The sequence below is a fragment of the Netta rufina genome, assembly GCF_964035555.1.
Source record: "Netta rufina genome assembly, chromosome: 2".
In the NCBI taxonomy this organism is placed as follows: domain Eukaryota; kingdom Metazoa; phylum Chordata; class Aves; order Anseriformes; family Anatidae; genus Netta; species Netta rufina.
In genome coordinates, this window is record NC_140124.1 from 46,978,983 (window position 1) to 47,002,480 (window position 23,498).

The 23,498-nt window shown below is 39.7% G+C and overlaps 1 protein-coding gene across 3 annotated transcripts in view; it reads left to right on the forward strand.

Annotated features, from left to right (window-relative positions):
• Positions 1–215: 215 nt before the first annotated feature.
• The window catches only part of TRAK1 (trafficking kinesin protein 1), an 83,316-nt gene continuing 60,033 nt past the window's right edge, over positions 216–23,498 (forward strand). For 2 of the 3 annotated variants that reach the window (XM_084283217.1, XM_084283219.1), the window contains exons 1-2: positions 216–501; positions 15,527–15,721. The gene's annotated coding sequence lies outside the window, so the exon portion shown is untranslated. Of the gene's footprint in view, positions 502–15,526; positions 15,722–23,498 lie in introns of those variants that run through there. The other variant, XM_084283218.1, reaches the window with a different exon arrangement.

A 23,498-nucleotide genomic window follows, 5' to 3' on the forward strand; every position in this document is an offset into this window, starting at 1 on the left:
CACTATACAAGGAATAGTGCTTTTCTACTTGATGCAACTCTGCAAGCTGCAAAAATAGGCAGCTGCTCTACATGTATGTACAGTATTTGACTTTTAGTTCTTGCTGAATTTTTCAGGTTAGATTAATGCTTAGGGAAAAGAAAATTATTCTGATTTATGCTGTTTGGAATGGCTTGAATTAAGCATTTGTTCCTTTTGTGTTTTACAGACTTCTTGAAGCCAGCTCTAGCAAAGAGAAAGAGTTCTGTTTTTGCCAGCCAGACCCAGTCTCCAGTGCTGGTCCCCCTGATGGCAGTTTGTACAACCCTCTGAAACCTGCCAAGCTGGATGCCACAGCTTTGCACGACTGCACTTTGGCCGCCACTGTGCCTCCTTCGGAGCTGTCGAACCATGCAGTCCAAGCCTGTGACACAGGCATTCATGAAGAGCACTATGTAAGTGAAGCAGCGGAAGATGATGTGCCAGACTGCAGAGAGTACAGAGATGCCTGCACCATTACTGGTAAGCAGTCAGATCTTTTATCGTGAGAAGTTAACATAGAGTTAAGCTTCTGTTCTTAAAACATTATGAGGTATCTGGCCCATGGCTAGTGCTGCTGCTGTTGTTCCGTGCTTTTTTTCTTGTTCAGTAAGTGATTTCACAAGAACATGATTTCTTTTTTTTTTTTTTTTTGCTGAAAACTCTTTGTAAAGATTAGGATTCTTGCAAAGAGGCTTGATTGATGGCAGTTTTGAAACTAAGATACTGTACTTACAGGCTTAAGTAGTTGAACATTTGGAGCTTGCTTGGAAAGTAAACCAACTGAGAGTTAGGAATGAGGGGAAGAAAATACTGCAGCTTAAAATTATGTTTAACATAATTGAGATTTTTATGTTGATGTGAGAACTTCTTTGTGGGAGAAGGGAATGGAAGAAATGATATGAAGCATCTCGTGTTTTGACTGTATGTCTTTTTGCTTTTCCAAACCATTCTGGTTTTTGTCACGTTAGTTCTGGAACCGTGGAAGTTTATGTATAAAGAACAGCTTCTTTTGTATGCCTGTCTGAAAGATGAAGTACTTTTTTGTCATAGAGTTCATACAAATAGATGGAAAGTGTGCTTAAATACGATATTTTAAACAGAGTTCAGTTCGTAGTTATGTGGTCAGTTGACCCAATTCTTTAGTGTTTGAATAATCACTGTAACTCAGTTCAGTCATGGATATGGCCATGAAATAAATGACAAGCAGTTTCCATTCCAAATGCATGTTTTTTGGCTGGACTGAGCTTCTTTAGCTTAAAGTGACCTTGTCAGTTCCAAGGTCTTTTGGGAAAGTTTGAGTAGTCAGCTGAATTTCAGGAGGGAGAAATGAGAGGACTGAGAAAAAAGATAAAAAGAAGGGCAGGACTCGTCCAGGTGGCTGCCAGATAGCTTTTTCCCAAGTTACTTCCATCCATTTCTAGAATTGTCCGTAGGTCGGAGAACTAGCTAATGGTAACCATCAACAGATATTTGTAGTATGTCTTACGTTAAGCTCAGCCTGAGTGCTGTGTAGTTGTTAAGGGTTGATATTCTGGAACAAAAGGTAAAGGGGAGTGATGCTCCGCATATCTCTGTACCTTACATCTTGGTATGTGGAAGAAGTGAAGGCATGCATGCACATGCCACACAGAGGGGAATGTGTGAGGAAATAGCAATTACTGCTTGAGGTGATGGGCCTAACAATAAGAATGTACAGAACAGTGCAGAAAGCACTGCTGTGAATAGAAAAAGAGGCTTGCAGTGCCTATTTAGGTATTGCAGGTGAAATTCATGACAGAGTAGTCCACAAGTTAAAATGACAAACTAGTAATTTGGCTGTAATAGCTGCTTGTGCTCAGCCTGCTTCATTCCTAGGGAAGATTGCTTTTTGCAGTTAGCCTACCCTCTTGAGTCTTTTACCCTTGCCGTTATAACCCTTTTTATTTTCATTCTCTTTAAAACACCATTGTAGTTTGTCTTTTTTTTTTTTTTTTTTTTTTTTTTTGGTAGCACACATGCAGCATGCTGTTGGGGGAGGAAAAAAGCAATCCAATGCCACTGAAGTCAGGAGCTGCTTACCAAACACAGCTGCTTCAGTGCGCAGTTGGAAGCCAAGTGAGACAGGGTTCGGGGAGTTTGCAGCCATTGGGAAAATTCAAGGCTTTTTGCACTGAGAAGAGAAGCAGCAAATTTTACACTGACATTACATTCAGTTGGGTATGCTTCTAGATAAAAGAAATGGTTTGTTATCCAAAACTAGCTCCCCATCCCTGGTTATTCGTTATATTTATTTTATTTATTTATTTTGCTGCCTTCCAGATATTTGCTTGGTAGGTAGACCAGAAAAACCTACACTGTTTTCCAGGTTCCTTGTAGAAGTATCTTTCTTGCAAGTTTTGTTGGCTGTGTCCTGTCCACCTCCAATTCTGTCCTAATTTCTTATTTTTTTAAGTAGTTTTTATTAAATTGAGGTCAGCACATGTCACCCTACCTCACACTCTTTCAAGCATGATGCACATTCTGAATCTCTTCTTTTTTAATTATCAGCCAAGCGTGGTTTACTGTTTGATCATGTAATGCTTTTATGGATTAACTGTTCTGCAGCAGTAAATTTGTACTGGTTGTGACCTGGAGGAAAGATGGTAGGACTTGCAGTAGAAATAGGTGTGGTTTGTTGTTGTTGTTTTGTTTTTTTTTCTTTTCTGTTTTTCCTGAATTTCAGCTCTTTGCTGTAGTTTGTAAAGGTGCCAAAGGATGAAGACTGAGAGTTGGAAATTGGTCTCTTACTTTCTCTGTAAAATCTCTCCTTGTTTAGTTGTACATGTTGTTATCCAGAGCATACATAGACTTGAAACAAGCAGAGAAAGGAATGTCAGAGGCTTTAATGTGAACTCTTAGTGTAGGCCTGACTGACAGATCAGTGCTATTTACACTTACATTCTCCAATGGGGAAGAAATTGCTCCTATCAAGTCTGCACATACTGTAATTTTCCTTCTGATGCTGAGCATTGACTCGGCCTAGAGCAGACACCTTTAAATACAATAATCGGCGTAATCTATTTTCTTTTAAGGTTAACACCTAGATCCTATTGTAAAAAACATCTGCAAAAGTTCTTGCAAAGAATGGCAAGAAAATCCTGGGGAACTGAGTCACAGTGCCTTGTGGTGATGCCTTCTGAAACATGACCGGTGAATGGCAGTGAAATTGGGGTTGACTGGGACATAATTTAAGCCTAGGAACAAACTCCATGATACACGTTTTGCTTTTGAATTTTCAAGGACGCCATTGGTGCTCAAAGAATTTTAAATTCTTGTTGCTTTCTTCACATCTGTTCTGCTTGTTGGCAGTAGACAGGAGGCTCAGTGTTCCCTGTCAGCGGTGTGGCCTTCCCTGCCGGGGCCCTCGGAGCTGCAGGTGCCTCAGGCTTTCTGGTTGTGCTAGGCATGTGTGTGCAGATTTCTGTGGGACTGCAACTTCAGATACTTATTAGACAACCCGTCTGGGTTCCTCCCCTGCTTTTGTGGAAGACAGGACCCAAGGGTTACTTTTTAGCTGGGTCATGCTTGATCTCTTTTACTATGGGGCCTAGAAGCAGTTGCAGTGCCGTAGCCAAGGGAATGAGCTGTATGAGAGCAGGCCAAGATGAGAAAAAAAAAAAAAAAAGAAAAAAAAAGTGAGAGGTGAAGTACTTAAGCCAGTGTTGAAACTGATTGGGGGCAGCACCCTGAAAAGGCTATTTCTTTCCCACCAAATTTAATGATAGTAAAAGAATCCAAAGCATGTAGTCACCGTAAATGAAGTGTTACTGCTACACAAGTACACATTTCTGAATGTGTGCTAACTTAAGCATAGAGAGGCAAATGAAATAGGTAAACTGATTTATTAAAAAAAAAAATAAAAATTTGGAAATGTTTTAATAGGTGTTATCCCCCAAAAAGTTAATTGTGGATCACTTAGTTTCTAAATAGTAATAGTATTAAACCTGTAAAATGAATTCAGTATCTGCTATGTGCAATAGATGTAGTATATTAAAAAAAACTATATACTATACTTTAATATATAAATAAAGGAATTACTTTATTGTTTTTGTTATCACAATTTAAGTGAGATGTTCAATATAGGCTAAATTAAGGGGCTTCTACTGCTATCACTTGTGAGGTGTTTACAGGTAAGTGGGCAGAAGTGGTCTCAGATATTGAGGCTGGTAGACAGTAGGACAGCACTGTATGGCATGGAAGTGGCAATCTACTACATGTACGAAACACCTATCTTGTCCCAGTTGCATTTCCTTTTATCTTTTTTCTCCCAGCTGCCATTCATCTGAGACCATAACGATGCAAGTACAGACGTAGCACCATCTAGTGTCCCTTTTTCTAGAAGGGGAATCAGTGCTTCTGAAGGTGTCTGTGTCTTTTCCTGTAATCGCAGTGCAGACATAGAGACTTCCAGGCAGGTGTTGGTGGAAACAGCTTGGGGAATGGGACTTCCTCCTCTATCTAACACCTCCCACCCTTTTTTGTAAAGAAGGAAGGACTGTAGTCTTGGCACAATGAAGCAGAGTATCACTATTAAGTGTCAGTTCCAATTCTGTGAATTATAAAAGCCTCTTAATCTGATTGCTTTTTCTTTGTCAGCTGCTGTCAGACAAAGGCTGTCCTTCTGGATTGGAGAGTACAATGGGATGGAAGTCTGAAATATCATTGGAGTATGGAGTTACTCTTCTGGCATCCAGACATCCATCACAGTGGATTTACAGCATTTTTTTTTTTCTCTCTTAATACATACACAACACAGTATCATTAGCCGTCTTCAGTACATTCACTTTGTCTGCTTTCTCATGTCTGAAGACTCTCCATTTGCAATGATTTTGGCACAGTGTACTTTGTAATTCAAGAGCTAGCTGTTTAATATGCCATGTAGGTTTCCTTCATCCTTCTCTGAAAAAGGAGCAAATGAATGGACCATGATTTAAATTGCCTAGTTCCTTCATTAGTTTGCATAATTCATTTGTTCATTATACTAATTACTCTTTCCAAATGCATGTAGAAGTGTGTTTTCTGGCTGTTGTGGTCTGGGCAATTCCCTGAGGGTTCTTGGGAAATTCTTTGTGATGATAGCTTTTTCCGTGTCTTGTATTTAATGCTTCTCAGTAGGCTATATTCTCTCACAAGTTGATTTAAAAAAAAACACTAAAAATTACATTCCAGGATGGGGTCAAACCATGAAATCCCTTCTTCTCTCAGCAGGGTGGTCTCTCTCAGAAGTGTTGGTATCTTTTGACCTTGCAGGTCACATAGGTTCCACCTCACTGCAGTGACAGGCAGCCATAGCATCCAAATAAACCAACTTTGTCCTGCTCTCAAGTCTAACGCAATCTCCTTACAGCAAAGGTTTTTGCTGGATTTTCATCCTCTCCCTTTGTGAGGTGTTTCATCCTCTCCTCAACTTTGAGTTGCTTCCCTCCATTTGAACCTCTCAGATTGGTGTTGTGGTTATCTTTCCCTTTCAGTGGCCCTTCCTCTACTGCATAAACTTGCTCTAGCACTTCGTTCTTTTTCAGTTCCTATTTTGGGGTACCTCTTCCATGTTTTTCTCAGTTTTGCAGGTATAAGAGAGAGGTGCAAGATTCCATGCATTGCAACTGTCCATCTGTAACTCCAACGATAAATGCCCTCTTGGGTCAGACTGGCTCTTACAGCAGCAATAGCAGATGCTAAGTGTGGAAAACGCGTGCAGCTGCTCACAGTAGTCTGTTCTCAGCATGTGTATCCCCATCGCGCAGAGCTGCTGTACCAGGGATACAGAGGACACATCCCTGTCTAGCTTTTGCAGTGTCCATTTAGTGTTTGACTCTGTCCATTTCCCTTATCCGCCACATGCATGACATATTCACACACTGGCCTTTTGCCCTTCCATCTCCCTCAGTTTCTCCTTTAAAGTTTGGGAATGTGGCCTCTTACCTCGCTCCATTTACTTTGCTATTGCTGTCACCATTCTCATTCCATAAGCTTGATATCATGTTGGTTTCTTCTCCCTCTTCTTTCCTACCAATTCTTATAAGCAGTTATTGCTAAATTATGAACACCCATTCTTTTTCTAAAGCAAGCCAGATATGCTAGCAATATTAGTGTGAGATTGCTCCCTGAGCACGAGAAGAATGATGGCTTTAATAAATGTAATTCTGCCTAGCATACTATGACTTGCATCATACTAAGAGGAGGAATATATGGGTTTTGGTGTAAGCTATTAATTCTAGAGTGACCATGAAAGCAGCTGCTTTCAGGAATTACTGAAGTCCACCATGACTTTTACTTTGTTTCTAGATTTCCCTTGTTGTGGGAAGCATGCTTGTCCTTCCTAAATGTGCCCTTTACTCAGGGTATGGAAGAGCAGGAGGTTTAAGTACTCATTGGTGTTCTGGGTTTGTTCTTTGGAGAATGAGCTCTGAAGGGCAAGTGCCTGGTGGATTTCCTGGGGTCGTGTGCGTGTCTGTATGCGTGTTGGTCCCCCATGTGTTCTCCCCCAGATTGCATTTATTGTGTTGCACATAAACAGGACTAGTAGGCTAAAAAGCTATGTTTGATTATTGGTGCATTCAAGTATGTGAAAATACGTTTATTCCATTGTTTTGCCTCCATGGCATGCAGTGTATGTATGTTTCCATCCCAAACCAGTAATTTTTCCTGGTAAAGTCAACATTTGTAAAAGAAAAAAAAAAATCAAGCTCCATCAGAATTAATCCTTTTTGTGTGTGTGATTCTCAAGCTTTCACAGCTCTTATTCAGAGGCTGGCACACTTTGTAGCTGGGCTGAACAACAAGCAAAAGCAGGACAATTGCTTCTCAGGGCTTTCTGTACTCAGTGAGTTATCAATGGGCTCCTTTGCCTTTTCGAGACATTTGCAGTCTGTCTTGGCAGCTAGAAGGTCCTAGTGGTTAATGGATGTGTTTGTTCTTACTGCTGCTGAACAGTGTGTTGCCAGTATGCATTTGATACATGAATAGCTTTTGTTCTTGCTCTAGAAGAATGGCCGCAGTGGTGGAGTTTCCTTTTTCTTTTTTTTCCCTATTTAATGTAGAAATAAATGCATTAATATGGCTGCATTTATCTACAGGGAGAAGCATTTCCATACTGAAGCAAAACTTCTTTAAATTGATGGCATTGATGTACAGTAGAGACCTAATAGTTTAATGGCCTCTCATCACAGAGATTTGTTTCCCCCTGTTATACCCAGCAGGACTGTGTGTGTAGGATGAAACCACAGCAGAGAGACTTTAACTTAATAAACAATGACATTCCTCACAATAGAGCCACAGTTCCCGGAGGTTTTAGCGTTGTTAGCTTTGGCATTCCCTATTTTGTCCGCATCTTTATCTGTTGTGTTTTGCTAAGCCAAGTTTTCTCTCACCTTATCTCTTCAAGATGCTTTCGATTGCCTAATTTAATCAGAATGCCCTACCAGGGAGGCTAACGAGCTGGAAATGCTAATGTTTTATGTACCCAAAAATGCAGGAAAGGGCTGGGCCCAGGGTCTTATCTGGGAGGAGGGTCCCATGGCCTGCCCACACCACACACGAGGTTGGCCAGAGCCTGGCATAGCAGAACTGGAGGTACAGCATTATTATTATTTCTTTTTATTTTTTTTTTCTGTGCAACAGTGTTCCTGTGGATGAGACTGAGTGATCTGATCCGTCATACCAATTCTCCTTTGTAGCGAAGGAGAATTGTGGTGTGTTCTGTAGCTTACACAAATCTTTTAAATCTGAGAAGGGAGGTTTTTATTTTTTTCCCTAGTAATAAAGCTGGATTTATTCAGAGGGAAGCAGTGGGGGGAGGACAAGCCAAGTGTCTCCTATCCTTGCCCTTGAATGTATGTGTTTGTATACAATATGAAATACGAAAATCTGAAATATGAAATGTCAGATAACTGAAGTAAAAAATAGCATTGTATAGGGAATGTAATGAGAATCCCAGGTTTGTTGTCTTAGCCTTTTCCATGGGCTTGGACTTCTCCTCCAGCATTCCTGTCCTGTGACTGTGTGCCCACACAGCTGCCTGCCTGCCCATGGCTCGTGGCCTGCCTACGCAATGTGGGAAGCCCTGTGGGATCTCTGTGAGCATCAGGGAAAGGGCTGTGGTGGTGCTGAGCTGCAGGTCAGCACCACCACAGCTGGGGCAGCCTGGAATGGGAATGCCTGAGGTTGGTGCAGGGTGTTTTATTTTCCTAACGAAGACTGATTTTTGACAGGATTTTCCATGTGGAGAGGCAGAAGAACCACTGCTTAACCAGCTCTGGTTAAAGGTGTGGCAGGATCAGCAATTCCAAAATCCTGTCATGCCAGGCAAGTTACAGAAGCTGCTGTGGCTGTTTGAGGAGAGTGAATTTTAAAAGAACAAGATGGTTTTCTCATTGAAGAGCTTTTTTTCCCCGCAGTTTAGCATTGCAATCAGCAATAAGACTTGTGATGTTTGGGATGCTGAAGCCCTCTTTCCCTTTGGGCAAGTCAATGAGTTGGGAGGATTTATTTTTTTCCTAAGTAGTTATTTTCTTTGCCCCAAATATAGTCACACACTTGATGAATATGATATGTAAATTTTAATGTACATTCCTATTTTAGGACTTGCATTAGCCACATTCTGGTCATCCTAGAACTGAAATTGAATAGCAACCTGGTGAGTTTGTTTTTTGACCTCTTACAGGTATATATACAGAGTAATTGTTAAATAATGTCCAAGACATACTTGTGATTTGGACCCCAGACAGTATTTAATGCCTGTTTCCCTGTGTCCCTTGAGAGCTCAAATACTGGATGACTCCAGGCTGTATTTCCTTCCTTAGAAGACAAGCAAGCAGCCTAATTGCAAGGTTGAAATTTGTCTGCCCTTTTGCTTATCATTTTTATGTGGATCTGTTTGCAACAGTAATGAGTAGTTCACTGCATTCCCTGAATGTCTAAATTTACAGAAAGCATCTTAAAAAGGATGCTGCCAGGAGCATCATACAACCGGGAGCTATCTGCTGGAAAGCATTTACAGAGAGGCCATTTTCCTTACCTCTGTCTGTGGAATGTGATCAGGCTTTGGGCCTGTGGCCTGATGACAGAGCAGAATCCTAATGGTGTTATGGCCTCTTGGTTGGTTGTCAAGCCAAATTAGGTGACATTTCTCTGAAGGAGTTTCCAGAAGTTTCTCAGCCTGGTGGAATGGGATGACATTTAACGTTACAGAGTTGCATACTCCTTCACCCTTTTAAAACTGGGACGGTCACCGAGAACCATAAATGGGGCACCTCCTGCTTGAAGAGTAGAAAATGTAATGCTTTTTTTTTTTTTTGTCTGAAGGTACACATTCTGTGGAGATTTGTCATTTTACATACAGGGATACAATATTTACAAGTGTTTACCAGCCCTTTGATTTTGAGGGGCACAGGCTCCATTTTGTCTTTCAGTTCATGTTCTCTGTGTGTATGCATCTCATGAGGCAAAGGGGCAGTCGAGATTCACTAGTAGTTCACATGAGATACCTCAAACTGATGAACTTTAATTTCTTGTGTTACATGTGGCTGGACTTTAGCCTCCATGCTGTAACCCTGATCTGCAGAGAATCTTCCTTTTACTTAACTAGTAGGGAGCCAGCACTGGAACTAACCCTTTTCAGGTATTGTGTACTTTAAAAAAATAAAAAATAAAATAATAATCTGGTACTTACTGACCAGACATTTTCAAAGAGTTTTTAAGCTTCTCTGTTTTAAACTTTAGAGAACTGTGTGTCAAGGAGGGGTGTAGTATGTGGAAGGGGGTGGGAAATGGGACAGGGTTGAAAACCAGCACGAGGAATAGGTAGTTCCATGAATTATGGTGGTAACTTCTTCATTCTTCCTGCTTTCTGCAGACAATTTCCTTGTTTATCTTATCTATTTTTCTTTCTCTGCTCTTATCTAATTTCTTCTTCCTCAACTGTCTCAAAAGGTTGTGACAAGTTACAAAGTTTTAATTCTGTTATGGGAAATGCAAGAATTTGCCTGAGCCATGGCTTTTTTTTTTTTTTTTTTTCTTCCCATTTTTTCTTCATAAGAAGAAGGAATTTAGTGTTACTCTTTCTGGCTGTGGGCTGAGCACCAGCTGCTGGGAGGCGATGCAGTGGAGGCCTGCAGAAGGTGTTCAGATTGGGGGTGATACAAGCCAATGACCAAAACATGCATTTTGAAAGCTGCCAAGCAGCACAGCACTCCCCCAAAGCCAGACTGGGAGTCGTGCTGTTCTGCTGGACATACTGCTTCTTCACAGCCACTGCTTCTCTTTTCTCAGAGGAAGCATTTCAAGGTAGTACAGCTGCTTTAGCTGTTTTTGAGGTGTTGGCCTTTGTAAGGCCACAACTCTGGAGGACAGTGCTCCAGGAATGATGCAGTTTCTGAGTAGTTTTCTTCTGGTCTCCCTTGTTTTAACTTGTGTATCGTGACCTGACTCTTCTTGCATGCAATGCTGACCCAAGCATGGTTCATGTCAGGGTTAGGATTATGAGAAATTTCCTGTGTGGGTCTTACTTCATTTATACTTACAGGGATGCATGCTGGTACCATAGGGCTCCCGTCCCAGCAGCCCTGCAAAGAGCAATCTCTTGAGAACCAAAGCCCTGAAAATTCTCAGAGTATTTTAAGAAGGGAAAAAAATAATCCAGTGGGTACTGCAGACTTACCTCTGCAGAGCTATTGGTAGTCCATGTGAAAAGGGACAAAGCTCTTTCAATGAGAAACAAAAAATGACGTTTGTGCTGTCAAGGAATTGAGTAATAAGGCGCTTCTTGCACCAGGTGGCAGTATCCACTGCTAGGAGGTTTCCTAATGACCTGAAAGGCCCTTTAACCTTGAAAGGAGAGCCTCTGCTTGAAAGCAAAGGAATAAAACCATAAAGATTGAGGATAGTTTGGAGTAGAATCAACAGACCTTAGTTAAACATTTTATATTCCATGCTATGACTGTACTGGTTACCTGTATTGTAATGTGTTCCTAAAAAAAACAACCAACCAAAATAAATAAATAAATAAATATTAATAATAAAAATAAAAAAAAATAAAAATCTGCAGATGCCCGACTTTGAGATTTTTAGAATTTGTCTTCTTTCTGCATTTTTTTTTTTCCCATTGCCCTCTTCTCTGTTTTTAGGTTATTTTCTCTGTCTTCTCGGTACTTATGTCAAATTGATACTAAAATTGATTTGGTGCTTTCTGTTTATTCTTCTAGCTAGGTTTCATTTCTATAGTGAGATATATAATCATCTCTTCAGTCAAAGCTGTCAATAGGGGAAACCAAAAGCCAAGTAGGGGATGGAGTATGACAGATCAGCTGTTTTGGATGACTATGTTGTTTAGAATGAGATCACCAAATCTGTCTACACGTAATTCCCCTGTCTCTCCCATCAACTTTTTCTGTACCTCATCAGTTCTGATGTCTTTATAATTAAAAAAGGAGAAAGGAGATACTAAAGACTAACTTTAACTCAAGCTGAGGTTGAATTGTTTTGTCATAAGGTGCTGGCATATTTCTTTCCATCCAAGATACCCAGAGAAGGGGAAGCACACCAAAAGATAACTCAGATGATAACTTCTACCTGGTTTTGCATCTTCTTTATTGAAAGAGAGGTTTAGAAACTGAGGCAACAACACTATCAAGAAAGAATAGAAGGTCTCTGAAATAAGTTGATTTACTCTCTTTCAGAAAATTTTCAGAGGAAGGGGAGGAATAATGTCAGTAACTCCTACAAAGTACACTGAACTTCTTTATCTTCTGAAACATAGGGCACAGAGAAATTCATTTTGCACCAAAAAGAGGAGAGGTGGGGTGTACCTGCATGTGCCACAACTAAGCTATGAGGGTAGCAAAGCAGTGAAACATACAACTTGTAAAGATAATAGGGAAAAGAAATAACAAATCCACAGATTTTCTTTCTCTATAAGTAATTATTTCTATGGAGTAGCATTAACTGTAGAATTCTGCAACATGCAAGAGCCTTAGAAAATCTTTCTTCTTAACTGGTTCCTTTCAAAAGCTGAACTTGTAATGACCCATGCTTTGAGAAGAAGTTCCTAATTCCTAAGGCAAACATTCATCTCTTTAAGTTGGTTGTAATTTGCATGTAGAAGTTTCTGTTTACCAAGGATGTCCAGAAAACTGCAACTTTTAAATCACTTAGCCTACTGAAAAAAAATAGATCTGTAACAGAGCAACTTCAGCTGTAGTGTCTTGCATCGTTTATATTAACAATCACTTAATTGTTTTAGATTTATGTTGTTATATTTAACTCAATAGAATGAAGTTACCATATAGGACAAGAGGAAGCTGCTAGAGTTTTATGCCCTCTGTACTTCAGTTAACTTAATAATAAAACATAAATAATGTCCCAGGTGCTCTGAGTAGAGAACTTACCTTACTTGTTTATCCTTGCAATATTAATCAGAAATATTAATAAAAACAATTACCTGGAAGCCTCTGTACCTACTCATTACAATAAGTGTCTGCACCTCAGAAAAGCAAGGGGAGGAAAAGTGAAGACTGCGTGACTGTAGCACTGAGAGTATTGCTGTGACTTAAATGGTGAACTAATGTTTAGTCATACGCAACTGTAATTATTGTGTCCTGTTTTTCTAAATAGGTAAATTACATCAGAGCCTGCTCCTATTTCCTGCTGGTATACAGATTTTAAAATCACAATAGAATTTAGTAACAATAGCATCAAAATAAACTGCCTTTGAAGTTACTCATTAATATATATTTTTCAGTTGCTAGGCTTTGAATATCTCAGAAACACTCATGATTTATTATGTAATAAGTAGAAAATTGTCTTGGTTGACTTGTATTCCACTATAATTCTTATTTCTTTACTGCCTGTCCTTTATATTCCCACAGATTTCTTTTTCACAATAAAAGTGTATAGATTTCTTTTGTGTGTGCATATGAGGTAATTTTTCTCAGATTCTAATGGTAACTTTTGCATTTCTAATTTTACTACATTTTATTACACAACAGGCCACTCTGCACAGAGTTAGTTGCTTGAAGCTTTCTTTTTTGATCAATAAAGTCACTTTTTTTTTTTTTTTTAATGCTAGTTAAAAGTATAAATTGAAAGCTTGAATTTTTCAAATGTTTTTATTTTTCTGTTTGCAAGAAGACCATTGCAGTCAGGTTGTGTAGACTCATGTTTTTCATGAGAGGAGAACTAACATTTTGTCAGGAAGGAAAGGAAAACTAACCCCATATTCTTGACAGTGAGAGCAATTAGATAACACAAAGATAGATATATAGATATATATGCACATCATATTTTATATACCTATGTATTATATATATGGATGTGTCTAAACATCTTTAAAATGTTTAGTTTACAGCAGCGGCCATTTTATGTAAGGTCAGCTGGCTTCTCTGCACACAGATAGTTGCAGGCACTAAAATGGACATTATCAACACTTAAACTAGTCAGGGCAAAAGAAAGGTTTGTACAGTTAGCGCTTAGCTCTGGAGATGTGGGAATAAGGTCTTGTTTCTCTGCGTAAACTAGTAGTCTCCAAGAGTACTGCAAAGACCTCTTGAAATGACGTATACAGGCACATCTCTTGTCGAACAAGCTCCATAAAAATCGTATTGTTGCACGTGTGAGTGCTCCTGCTAACTTTTGCACATATATTTCTGCAATAAGATTTGGGGAACGTTTCTATATGTCCAAAAGTTAGTAGAACAGTCTGGATGAAAGGAGAGCAGAATACCTCCTAATGTATAATAGTGAACCCCCTGAACCATAAGGTATGGTGCAACTTGCCCTGGTGGGTTTTAGTTTTACTGAGCAGGATCCTGTAAAGAATATAGGCAAGAGATTATCAGTAGGAGTATCATTTGCCCTGAAGTGTGGCTGAATAGTAGCATTCTTGACATTTTAAATTCTTGGGATGATGCTTCTGATAATACAGTTTCTGGATTAGAAAGCTGAAAAAGAGGTAATTGATGGTCTGTGGAGAAGTGTGTGTTAATTGCTTTTGTTTGTTTGTTATTTTTCCTAGAGAAGATGATTCTAGTAGCTTGCAGGTCTGCGTCAGTCCTGCAATAATGAGCTTATCCTGTATGAAAATCTGCATCTTCCTGAGGGAGCAGGGAGAGCAGGGCTGCTTTACAGCTCTGCAGGGAACTGAGGGCGACCACAGGACAGGAAGGGCAGTGTCCTTGGCACAGAGTGCAGTCCCGTTGTTCCAGAGCAGTGCTGCAGTAATGGTTTAAATTGACTCTCCAGTGATGATGAGATAGATGCCAGCAACTGAGTCAGGTCTCAGGACATTCCAGGAACGAGTCAGTATCATCAGAGGCAGAGCTGGGTACAGCTCTGCCCTACAGCACTGTGCAGGGAGGGCAAGGGGCCTTGGCTTGCTTATATGGGGGTGCTGGCGGGGGGGGGGGGGAGGGAGTTCCAGTAAGCCTGGGTAGGGCTGTGGGTGCAGTCAGCCCCTGACGATCTTGGCTATTTACAGTGGAGTGAGACCTAGCAATGATCCCAAGAGCTATATATCACTGATTAAAGACAGAACTGCATTGCACAGCTTGGGAGCAGCCTTCCTTAGTGCTTGCTCTTCCAAACCAGGTTTAGATAGCTCAGGGCCTTGTTCAGTTGGGTTGTCAGTCTCTGCAGGGGCTGAGATTCTCATTCTTTCTGGGTTGCTGTTCCCGTGTTTCATCATCCTCATGGTGAAAAAGGTTTTAATTATGCTGAATTGCAGTTTCACATGTTAAAACTTCTGTCTCTTTTCCTAAATTTAAATTTCCAATATAAATTGCAACATTTATGCAGCTGTTGATGGCCCTTGGCATCCATTTTTAAAACTGCGTGCAAAGATGATACACTTGTGAATGTGAAGGACTGATAGCACAGAATTCAGGTCAAGATGGTGTTGAAAGGTGCCCTAGAAGTTCTTGCTTGCCAGCCTTGCCATTGTATCTTAAGTGTGAATTGTGACAGTTTGCTATTGCAATCCTGAATTTCTTCCTGAGAAAAATCTGTCAGCAGCAAAGTACAGTGATGCTGAACTGTGGTCAAAGACCAAGTTAAGGAGAAATGCAGAGCATGCAACCTAAAAATAATCTGTCTAGTAAAACATAAAAAAATGAAAATTCCTATATGCAGTATAACTTTCTCCATACATGCGTTTTTACAACCCTGTCATGGTCAATGCTCCCTTGTTCTCTATTTTGCCTCCTTCTCTTTAACCTATTAGAGGGAATATTCTTCAATAGATGAGCCCTTTCTTGTAAAAATTGGGCTTTTTATCCTGAGAAATGTGTCCTCCTATTTTGTACTAGTAAATAATCTCATTTGGGGGAAATTTGTGCTAGTCTTATGTCCTAAACCTAGCTGTTTAGCTATCTAGGTGTTCTTTACATGCATAAAATCTTGCCAATGTCAAACCAATTTGATGTTTTTCCTAGCTTATATGTATAGTACTTGGTTTAAAGTACCTAACAGAGTAACTGTCCTTTCTTTCTTTTGTCAGATGTGTGCAATAGTACCAATCTTCCTGAAGTTGAAATCATCAGTCTACTGGAAGAGCAGCTGCCTCATTATAAGCTAAGAGCAGATACAATCTATGGTTATGACCACGACGACTGGCTTCATACGCCTCTCATTTCTCCTGATGCAAATATTGACTTAACAACTGAGCAAATAGAAGAGACCTTGAAATACTTCCGTAAGTCAAAAATGCATAACTTGTACTGAGGAACAAATAAAACAGTGCTATTTTTGTTACCTTCTCTGAAGTGTCTAGGTAATTCTCTTATAACTGTGAAAAGCAAGAGACCTGTTTTTCCAGCTTTAAGGAAATAATCAAAACCAGCTGTTGCGTTTGTAATCTGTGCATACGCCTCTTCACATTATCAAATATTGATGAAACTGCAATACTTTGCAGTTTCAAAGGAATGCAACCTTCCATTTGTGATCTCCCTGGCAAGAGAATGAAATTTCTGCATCTATAAAAATGTAGAAAGTTAGACCTGTTGAGTTATTTGCTTTTTTTGAACATACCCTCTGACACATTGCTGTTTAGTCTGGTGCCAGTGTGTAACAGCATCACATGATGATGTCAAATCATTTTTCTGCAGCTTAAGATTTTATGAAAGACTTGTGAAGAACCAAACTGAGCGTTTAGTTAAGAAGGCTTATCACTTCATTCTTTCTTGTGTTCGTATTCATGCTATTGTACAGAAAAGTACTATTTGTGCCTGGAGAGAAAGCTTGTAGTAGTGTGACCTACTGCATTTTTCATTCTTTTTGTTTGAGCTTGCAGATCATTTTATCACAGTCCATGGATTTTTGTCTCTCTGAGAGTCCACTCAGAGAGTGGAAGAACTCTCTGAGTTCTTCCACTGTGGGTATTGACTTAGCTGTGCAAGAAGACAAGACTTTTGTGATCCATGCTTTGGTTGTCCTTTAATTATCATTTATGGTTAAATGATCCTACCTCCCCCTGCTGATGTTTTTACATCAAGATAGAGTTTTGTTGTACTTCTAAATGTGTTGCTTGTTAAAATAGTTGGCAGAGCATCCAACTGATAGGTGACATACTAAAGCTGTAGCTGTTAGATTTAAATGGTAGTGCGTTTACATAAGTTATAGTACGACATAGATTTAGGTAGACTTACTGAAGAACTGTGGAGCTTGGAAGGGATGAGTTACAGGGCTCAACACAAACCTTTGCAAACATGACTTCATTGTATTGTGAAGCACCTGGAGAATTCACTTTGTAAGGAAAAAAAAGGTAAAGACAAGCATTATGGATATGAAGAACAGAGTTACTGACTTCAGTGCTTCAATAGAAGGCATTAAATATTTTGGTAGATATTTTACATATATTCTACATCTCTTCCTCAATCAAACAAAAACAACATGAAGTGGTAGGGGGAAGCTGAAGTTGATCTATGGAATTAATTGTACAACAGCTCCTTGTTTCATATCAGACCTTTAATGCTGTTAAATGATGACAGTAGTTAGCTAAAAGAAACCTTCTGAAAAGTCAGTTTTCCAGTCTGTAGTAACAGGATTAACCTGGTCACACCTATAAGAAGTTCTATGCAGGGGAACTGTTGTATTAATCACAGGAAAGATGTTTTGCTAATGGGGCAAGGAAAGCAAAAATCAGTGTCAGAGCATCCTAAGTCTCCCAGCTGTGACACTGCTGTGACATATCACTTGTAATGGTGCTTGACTGTTGGGAATGAATAGTAATAGATGCTCCAGTGCAACATCCTTGCCTCTAAATTGGAGAGAAATGGATTTGATGGGCGGACCACATAGTGGATAAGGAATTAGCTGGACGGTCACACTCAAAGAGAAGCAGTCAACAGCTTGATATCCACGTGGGGACCAGTGATGAGTGGCATTCCTCAGGGGTCAGTGTTGGGTCCGGTACTATTTAACAGTGACATGGATAGTGGGATTGAGTGCACACTCAGCAAGTTTGTCCATAATACCAAGCTGTGTGGTGCAGTCAACATGCTGCAGGGAAGGGATGATGTCCAGAGGGACCTGGACAGGCCTGAGAGGTGGGCCCATGCAAACCTCACAAGGCCAAGTGCAAGGGCAAGCCTTTGGGCCAGGTCAATCCCAAGTACAAACACAGGCTGGGTGGAGAATGGATTGAGAGCATCCCTGAAGAGAAGGACCTGGGGGTGTTGGTTGATGAGAAGTTCAACATGAGTCAGTAATGTGTGCTTGCAGCCCAGAAAGCCAACCATATCCTGGGCTGCATCAAAAGCAACGTGGCCAGCAGGTCAAGGGAGGGGGTTGTCCCCGTCTACTCTGCTCTTATGAGACCCCACCTGGAGCCCTGCATTCATCTCTGGGGCCCCCAGCACAAGAAGGACATGGACCTATTAGAATGAGTCCAAAGGACGGCCACAAGGATAATCAGAGGGCTGGAGCACCTCTACTACAAAGATATGCTAAGAGAGATGGGGTTGTTAAGCCTGGAGAAGGCTTCAGCTCCCTTATAGCCTTCTAGTACATAATGGGGGGCTACAGGAGCGAAGAAGAGGGACTCATTGTGGCAGGACAAGGGGTAATGGCTTTAAACTAAAAGAGGGTAGATTTAGATTAGATATTAGGAAGAAATTCTTCACTGTGAGGGCGGTGAGGCACTGACACAGGCTGCCCCGGGAAGCTGTGGATGCCCCATCCCTGGAGATCTTCATGGCCAGGCTGGATGGGGCTTTTGGCAACCTGGTCTGGTGGGAGGTGTCCCTGTCCATGGCAGTGAGGTTGAAACTGGGTGATCATTAAGTTCCCTCCCAGCCCAAGCCATTCTGTGATTCTATGATAAATGAAGCTATGTATAGCAGAGAAATTGGATAGCAGTAGCTGCTTGTAGCTGTGTGCACTTAAACAATTTTGTATGGCATTTTTCTTACAAGCATGACTGCAAACTTTGCCATGTGCTGTGATTTGAAACTTTCATGCAGTCAAATGGCTTGAATGGAAAAAATTGGTGAGTGCAGTTGCTGCGGCAATGTGTTTTCTGCTTTCATTGGAAATTAATGGATTAAGATAAAGGAACTAAGAAGGAGAAGTTGTGTAAAGAAAAGTTTGTTCTTTAATGCTTATGTACAGACATTTCTGCTTAATAGTAGCTTAAGAAGTTTAAACCAAGTGAAGTTGGCTTAAGCCCTAGACTAATACCCTGGTAACTGAGATTTCTTATTCTACCCTTGTTCGTTTGTTGTGAACGAGTCATATAATGCATCTGTACATAAGAGCGCAAGATCATAAAAATTTGGCATGTTTGGAAATTATGGCATAGAGTGAAAAAGAATGAAAATATTATTTTAAGTAAGTTGGTACAGAAGTCCTGTGAATTGTACCATTATCAATCTAGAGAGTATTTTCCAGGGTGTGTCTGCTTACACTATGATTCATTTCAGTGCTGCAATCAAGCCACTCCTTTTGTACCTGTTTAGTTCATTTTAAAAACCTTGACAAGGTAGTGAACAAATACTGTGACTTGTTTATGAGGAAATTATTTCAATCTTACAGATTTCCACTGTATTCAAAGCAGTATCCTTGTAGTCTAAAAATTGTATGGACGTAGTTGTATTTCATAAATAAGAAAAAAGAAATTTATAATCTGACAGATTCCTTTAAGTGAAAGAAAAAATTATTAATTTTACTACAGGACAAAAGGATTCTTTGCAAAACAGATACTGTTGTCAGGATTAAAATGTGCTACACATATAGATCTGTTGCTATGCCCTCTTCAAGCTTCTCAGAGACAAAAAGATAAGTAAAATAAAACTAATTTCAAAACACGAGCTTGTGCAGAATATTTTTAGGTTAAGTTAAATCTTTTCATTGCTTGTTGTTCCTGGGTAGTGTAGTATCAATCAGCTTTGAAACTGTGACATACTACCAATTATTAAGAAGTCAGAAGGGAGGGATGCTTTGTGGCTTTATTTGGGAAATCTTCAGACTGGAAATATTAGACAGATAGGGTATATGCATGTTTTAATATATGTAAATATCATGCATTGTTAATCTATGCAAATATATATATTGTACTGCTTCCTGTTGTTTATGTAGAGTTTATCGGAAAGAGCAACATCTTGATACCTCGTCTCTCACCATACCAGTTCAAGTGTAATTACCGAGGTTGAATTAACATCTAGATGGTAACTCAATTGTGACAATCCTGTGGTGTAACTCATTAGTTTAATGATGTTCAGATACCAGCTTGGAATTAGGCAAGGGAAACACTTCTGCTTTTCCACTGGTTATAATGGCAGTGGAGGTTATGATGGTTTTTAGTTGTTGGTGGTAGTTTTCTTTTTGGCAATAGTTGAGATTTAGAACACATCTGTGGCCAGTTACAGTACTTGGTGACTCTTTAACTTCTCTTTTGATTGTGATCCATATCTCCAGCTCTGTTCTGTTTGTAAGTTTTGAACAGGATACGTGTCTGAACTTTTGAACCTCAATACTGGAGTACTTAAAAATGCTTTGAGGCCCACAGAAGTAAGAAAGTGGAGTGATCTGTGTATATTTAATGTTGTGTATGTATTTAAGATATATATATATACACACATACACACAAGTATAGTATTTATAGTATAGATGTATTTGTGTACAATTGGATTCATAGTTATCCTTTTGAAACAACTTTAAAATATAATGACCAAATTTCAAATCTTTACTGAAAATGAAAATAGTTCTTCAAATGCATTTTTATGAAGTCTTGTGAAGTGCCTTGAAGGTAGTAAAGATCTGTTTATCTCAAGCCCAGCAAGTAAACTGGTTCTGAAAACAAATGCCTCCTAAACGGTGCTATTGTCTTCATTTCTTCCCACTTTAGAATGACAAGATGAAAGGGAAGAACCTCATTTGTCAAAAGGTGGTTTATAAAGCTCCAGTTGATTTGCAAACCCAAACCATAATTTTAAACTGCGTTCAGAAAACATTGCTCTAATTCTTTATGGCCTATCACTCTCTCAGAACTGTACTTCCAAAAAACTTATTTGCTATTCTTATATGAACTGTAGCACATATTTTTTGTATTATGTACATGCACGTACATTTTCACATATATCTATTGCATGTTCTGTAATTAATTCTCATTATTCAGTTAAAATTTCCCTTTTCTACAAAACAGGCTTGATAAAAGGAAACATTATTATACTACATACTTATTTGACCCTGATTTTTTGTTTCTGACTAATACATTTATTAAGAGAGACTGTGTGGTTGTTTCAATAGATTCAAGTTCCTCTGAAGACCATTATCTGTGAAGGAATCTAATTCACTTGCAGTGACAATATTCTCTGGTTTGAGTTCACCTGTGTTTGCATTTGCTCCCAGGAGAGAATCCGTGAGAAATGTTACTTCCAGGAGTGATTCCTCATGTAACTGGTAGCTGAGTTGTTGTCCTTTAAAATAGAAGCATCAAAATGATAGAGCTTTTCTGAAGAGTTGGTAGGTGTTTGGAGTGCTTTTAAAGCATACAGATGCATTTTTGTACAGTTAAAAAATAAACTAGTAGCTATTAATGTTCACACATTAGTTCTACTGTGACTGTACAGTTGCTGTGTTTCAAGGGCAGAGGGGGAGGACTTCTGCTGTGTTTCGTTTTTACCATGGAAAACTTGCCACAAGGGAACACTTAGTTTGAGGAAAATAGTCAAGAGACACAAGGCTCCTTAGCCCTCCTTTTGAATTAGTTTTGGAACATTGTAGTAGAAAGATTAATATTTAAATATCCAAGTATTTAAATTTATTAGCAGCTTTTAGGGGAAATCTTGGCTATAACCTGGGATAGATGATGATGAAAAATAATTATTTTTTTAAATTTAACTGATCATTAGAAAGTAGAGTCTTCACACTTGGAGGAATATTCCTTTCAGAAGGAAATGACTAGCGTATTACTGCTGCAGCTGTTCTTTTATGTCCCTAAAGCATAATCAAATAAATAAGTTTCATCTTCCCGGTTTCATTAATAATAATTCTTGAGGCAGAATGCTTTTTATGACAATCTAAAATGTGCTATGTAAACGTGTGACATTCCGTCTCCCTGCCCCCTGATTAAGGAAAGCCTAGCACCCCTTTAGGTTGATACTAGAGTAAAGTCAATACAGGAGCCAGGCCTGAGCACAGCTCCCATACCACAGCAAACAGAGGTCACAAACAGATGTAGCAGTTTGTACTGGAGTCTGGGTTCTGTCTTGGGAGCTTCTGGATCTGGCAACAAAGACCAGGATCATTTGGGGACTTCTGAAAAACCTGAGTGTGCCTGCTGCTGACAGGTAAAGGCAAGGTAAGGGGAGCCGCAGATGTGAGCCTGTAGAAAGCTCTAGCAGCTTCTAACAAGCCCAGTCAGCTGTCCTTGACCCAAGGGTGCAACTGCAAGGTCCTGCACCTGGGGAGGAACAACCCCATGTACCAGAACGTGCTGGGGGCTGACCAGCTGGAAAGCAGTCTTGTAGAAAAGGAGCTGGGGTCCTGCTGGCCACCAAGCTGAACACGAGCCAGCAGTGTGCCCTTGCAGCAAAGAAGGTGAATGGTGTCCTAAGCTGCATTAGGTGGAGTGCTGAGGGAGGAGAGCCTTTTCCTATACCTCAACACTGGTGAGGCCACACCTGGAATACAGTGTCCAGCTCTGGGCTCCCTGGTTCTGTATTCCTTCGGGGTAATTCAGCTTGCATTTCTTTCATCTCCTGGGAACCTGCGGTTGTGACTGTCAGTGGGTTTTCTTTCCTTGTTAGAAAAACAGGTCATAGCCACGTTACTGTAGTATTTTTATCTATACAATCAAGCATGCTGTTAAGTTCAACTTCATTTTATAAATGTTTTTGCTACCTCCAGTAAAGATATAACCACAATAAAATAGAAAATTAGTGCATTTCAGTTGGCAAACAGTTTACAATATATGATTCTTTAAAGCTTTACATATTCTAGATAGTTGTGTATATATGAGAATTCTCTTATAAATATGACATTTTTTGGAAATGTCTATCTCTTGCTATTATAGTCTCACAGTATTTAAGCATGACCAGTGATCCCTTAATGAATAATGAAAGCCTACCAGTTCTGAGGTATGTTGCTGAAGACAGCATCAATTTGGATTTCATACAAATGCAAATATATTGCTCTACAGGGATAATTTTGAGGGAAGGGAGAAGTAATCCTATTATGTGGAAAATAGTTTTTTGTCCTCAGGTAACTTAATTTAATCTGTCCACCCTTATCTCACGTTAAATTATTCTCTTTCAGTGGGAGAACGCTTGGAGTCTCTCCATCAGAAGAGTCTTTTGTCTATACTAGGAGAGGTCGTTGTGCCCTTACGGTGTTCAGAAGGGAACATATGTGTCTCTACACTCTGTCCCATGTGTAAAAAGTACCTGTACCATTTTGAAATCCTGCACAGTAATCACGTGTTGACTAAAGAGAGTTATCAAATCTGAAACACTTATTTTTCTAAATACCAAGTTTGAAAGCTGATCTGGTACAAGGCTTTCACTGCTCTGGTTCCACTCTTGATGTTAAGCAAGCCACCATGACTTCTTGTTGAGCAGAATACTACATTGGCAGAGATCTCTAGCCTAAGTTGCAAAGCTGTTTATTCTTACTAAATGTGGAATGACTCCCGCTCTGTGTTCTTTTAGAAGGTGAAATGTAAGTAACTGTTCACTTCAGAAAATGAGATCCCAATTTAGAAATAACAGTATGCCAGCCTGTCTTTGAAAATCAGTTAGGCTTTTTAATATGCTCTGCTTTCTGCTTTAATGCTTTTTAATAATGTGAAATAGAAAGGAAAAGAAGAAAAAAAAAAAAAGGCACCTTAGAAATGTCAGCTTGCAAAGTAACTGTTGTGGCAAAGCCACACTGCATGATGTTGGGCTGTACAGCAGTTCCTTGGGTAGAAAGGACTCCAGATGATATTAGTGGGATGGGTAACTTTAGCCTGTGTGTTGGTGACTCTAGAAAAT